Here is a 5186-nt window from a genome sequence, read left to right on the forward strand (position 1 = left end):
TCCAAGCCATAACTCTGAATCGGTGACATCATTCTTAGATCTCTACATCTTTCAAAGCTATACTTTAACTTTAAAACTGTGAAAGATCCTTTATCATTGTTATTACCAAAAATAATCTTGCAATCCCTGTTCAAAGTATCCAGTTTTACCACACTTCCAACCAGTCAACTTCGACTTTTCAGATTAGCCTTATTATAACCTTGATATATACATTTTTGTTACTGGGGAACCTTTCATGTTCCACCACATTAGCAGTAAATTTACTAACAACTTCATTGATCCTTGACCTTCCGAAAAGTCATTATACTCATTGAAACCCTATCATGTACTCATCCACATCTTGTAACAGTAATTGTCATACCAACTACTGGGAATTAGCAATCAGTATTTTGAATCTCGCAGCATTTTCTACGACAACAGTTATATATAGATAACATCTATCTTCTAGACTTACATACTTCGAATGTGAATTTTCTGAAGAGCATCCCAAACTATGAAATAGTTCTCTGAAATTGAAACAATGCTGATGAAGCAGCAAAAACTGTAAACGACCTTAACAATCAAAAGTTTGATGATAAAGAATAGTATGGTGGTAAAGCTGAGAAAAAGAGAAGGTTTGGAACTGAAAAACGGATTGAGCAGACCATGAAGGAGGCTGTGGACAAATCACAAAGACTAAATCTACCTTCAAAGAATCCAAATGATTCAGTGTCTGCTAAAATCATTAGCGAATACCTTGCTCCTTACTCTAAAACCTTTACGTATAATATTCTTTATCATCATCTTATCTTAAATATTATAAGATATCATCGTATCTTCCGTTATAAATATCTGATAACGCCAAAATTATACATGTTTATTGTCGTTATTTCGATCCAATGTTGTTCCATTTGTATGTAATTGTTATACGTATGTATTGTAATTCATGTACATTTGTAAAAAGTCCATTGTGAATGAATAAATGAAGACCAACAGCGAAAACAGAGTTAAAACGAAGATCAAATGCGTAAAATAGCCCGAAACCACTGAAACAGGTCCAAATGCGGTGCATCTCTCTTAGATACGGCGCATCTTTACACCAAATAACTCCCGACAGTTTCAGATGCGGAGCATGAAGACTTCTGGGCCAAAACAGCAACAGATGCGGCGCATCTGAGATGGATGCGGCGCATCCAAGCCAGATGCAGTGCATCTGTCCCAGATGCGGCGCATCTGACCCCCTGCCGACAGTCCTGAGTGCAGAATCGAGCTGGAATCTACTAAACGTAAAGAGATGCGGCGCATCCCAAAGAGATGCGGCGCATCTGGTCGCTTTCTGGCTAAAATACCTAACTTTTTAGGCTATTTAATGAAGCAAATGGTTACTTACTCCAGGAACCTTCACTACTACGTTCTCCCCCAGTTTTAAGACGATTTTCAAGGTCCAAGGAAGGCTGCAAGTTAATCTCCACTCTTTCAACATCAATATTAAGCTAGGATCGTTTATCGCAATTGGTACTATTGTTCTATATCTTTTTAGCATGAATTCAACTTGTATTTACTGTTTCATTAGTTCTACTATGATTATGTTAGGCTAAAAGCCTTGTGTGTTTGCTTCAATGCAAGATTTATGGCTTGGGATTGTTCTATACTTTGATGTTGTAATGACCCGGACTTTTTCGATCAATTTATACTTATAAGATTAATATTTACATAAATTAAACCTTACCAACATGATAAGCAATCCAAATTGTTGAAACTTATGTTTTCGAAAAGAGTTTTACACAACGTTTGACCGTCTAGTTTGACCGATGATATCACGAACTATATAATATATGATAATTATACGTTTGTGTATATATATTTATATATACATATTTAACATGATTTATGGATGTTTTAATATCTTATTTTGTATTAACAACAATAAGTTATAAGTATATTTTGAAACTACTAACTTAAGTTTTCAAAACGATAACCATACGTAACGTTATTTGACATAAATACTTATGACCTATAATGTTTATACATATATCGTATGTATAATGTATTTAATCACTTTTTAAGGACTTAAATACATAAAACCATATAAGTATATTCACAAAAGATAGCTATATTTGAATCCTCGTTCCATTTTCACAAGAATTCTATACGTATATTTAGAGTATATGTACTCGTATCATACCTAGCTTCTATACTTATTTACTATTGGTATATACACATCAAATCACCACCTAACCAGCCCTTGTTACTACCCTAGGTATAAGGTAATTAGAATTTGGAAGCAAGTATGACTAAGTTTACAAAATAACAAACTTAAAATTTGTTCTTGTCTCCCCCATTCACGTTTTTAAGGAGGGTGAGGAGTACTCCATTTTGATTCATTTTCACTTCCATTTTCTAGCTAAACACACACACTTACTAGCATCATGTCTCTATAAGAACTCCAGCAAAAATCCTCTCAAGAATCACCTTAAACACCACCATAACAAGATCAAACAAAAACACTACAAAAATACAACTTTCAATTCAAGTTTATGTCTTAAGTTGCTTCCAATCTTTCATCCAATTCCATCACTCTTTTGGTTCTAGGTTTTTACTCTTCTTTTACAGCAATCTTGTCCAAGTAACTTGAGATAGTAACTTTGTTCATAACCTTATTTGATTCATATATATATAGCTATCATATTTTATGGTATACAATTTTAACAACAAGAACATAGTTTGAATGATTTCAAACTTATTTGCAAACTAAATAGATCCTTCTAACTTAACTTTTAAAATACTTCAAGACCTGTAATATATCATAAATATATGCTAATTTAGCAAGGTATAACTTGGTTTTTCAAAGAACACCTTAAAAACTGAATTTACGACGTCGGAGTGTAACCGGGGGCTGTTTTGGGTTGGATAATTAAAAACTATCTTGAACTTTGAATTGGAGGCTTATTTTCTGGAAAATTGATATTTACTATGAATATGATAACACATAAAAATTTCATGATTTAACTCTAAGTATAAGTATTTTTAGAAAAATAATCATTTAATGTTGTTTACATAAGGGAAAATGATCAACTTCATAAGTTTCACCAAAGTTTGACCTATGACCTGTGATTTCGAATACAAACTAAGGTATTTACAGTTCATATTCTTAAAGAAGGACTCGATCCAAGGAAGTGGCAAGTTGAACCAACGAATACGGAGTTGTAACGAAGAAACTATGACCAAAACAAGATCGGATATCCAAAACTAGTTTAGCCACGAAAATAATTGGAGAAAAATTAAATGAATCACATCTTTCTAAAATAACATGATATTTTATATATATGTACTCATAATTTAATTTTATATATTTCAGGACCACCCGTAAACAATACGAGAAGATTAATCATAAGATCCCATGATTGTACGCAACACGTCATTTGACAACACCGGTACTTTATGTACGCAACACGTCATTTGACAACACCGGTACCATGGGTCAAGATTAATCCCGACCAATACAAATACGATGGGGTTTTATTTATTTCGATGGGGGTTTTATTTATTAAACACCTAAATATGAACCATTAAAATTGAATTACTAACATCGGACTGCTAACTACGGACTAAGAAATTATTAAAACTATTAAAAGTATAACAAGTATATATATGTGACGATTGTTTAAAATGGAAATATATTGATAAACTATATATGGATAGGTTCGTGATATCAATCGGAGACCAAGTCAAAATTACATATCTTCAAGACGAAAGTGAGTATATAGTCCCACTTTTAAACTCTAAGTATTTCGGGATGAGAATACATGTATTTTATATTTTACGTTATGGACACAAGTAACTGAAAAATATATTCTACGTTGAGTTGTACCACTGGCATACTTCCCTGTAGCTTGGTAACTATTATTTACAGCGGTATTGTAAACGCGAATCCTGTTGATAGATCTATCGGGCCTGACAACCCCAACCGGACTGGACGACCAGTATTCAACGGTTGCACAGTACTTCGTTTCGTGACTACATTTGGTACGGTGTAGTAAGATTTCATAATAAAGGGAATATGCGACGTGATTAAATGTTAAGTATGGTTACCAAGTGCTCAACCACTTAGAATATTTTTATTAAAATGTTTACATATGAAATCTTGTGGTCTATATTTATATCGCTGCCGGCATTAAACCTATATCTCACCAACTTTATGTTGACGTTTTAAACATGTCTATTCTCAGGTGATAACTAAAAGCTTCCGCTGCAACATGTTGAATTTAAGCAAGATCTTGTGTATGCATATTTGTGTCAAAAATAAAACTGCATATCCGAGGAGTTGTAATGTAAAATATGCTAGAAATCGTATTGTTATCATCACATGTAAAGTTTGTAAGTCTAAGATTATCGCTAAACGATAATCATCTTTATATTGTCTAAAGCTTGTATTATCATAAGAGTTATGGTTTGTAATGTAAAATAAATGCAGTTGTTCTTTTAAAAATGTCGCATATAGAGGTCAATACCTCGCAATGAAATCATACGTTATCTAACTCGTTCTTATGGTTAAGGACGGGTTATGACAGATGTTATGCTAGTTATACATATGTTTGATTGACTTAATTATCTAGTTCAACCGTAAGAACCATTGTTATGCATGTTTAGATCATTACTTCAATTATATAGATTGCAACCTATTAATGTGAGTTAACTAGGAAAACAATCTATACTTCAATACATCTAGTAATCTAGACGATTAGATACATACACTTAAGTGATTTTGTTATGTGTTTAATTCGGTAATTGAATAAGTTCCAAAGCAACATAGTTATGAAATTACCTCAAGTGATTGTTGTAATTAAGGTTTCACGTGAGTTTAACCGGGTTGAATCTAGTTAGTTAATCAATCTAAATCACCATGTTCTTTCAAGAAATCCATTGTTGTAACTATCTTTATATTCTAGTTCAATTATACGAGTTATGACTTGATTTATGTGAATTTATCTAAGGCTATAATTTGTACTTCAACACCTAGTGATCTAGACACCTATATGTGAATATAGGATGGTAATTGGATGATATTTAGGTTTTACAATCATGTAGTTTACTTAGAGTGATCTTAGTAAACTAGGTTTTATGTGAATTTAACCAAGAAAGAATCCTGTTGATTAAACATAGTTCTTAAATTTATAGATATTGTGAAATTGATATAAATTACTCTA

Source organism: Rutidosis leptorrhynchoides, chromosome 3, assembly GCF_046630445.1.
Source record: "Rutidosis leptorrhynchoides isolate AG116_Rl617_1_P2 chromosome 3, CSIRO_AGI_Rlap_v1, whole genome shotgun sequence".
NCBI lineage: Eukaryota > Viridiplantae > Streptophyta > Magnoliopsida > Asterales > Asteraceae > Rutidosis > Rutidosis leptorrhynchoides.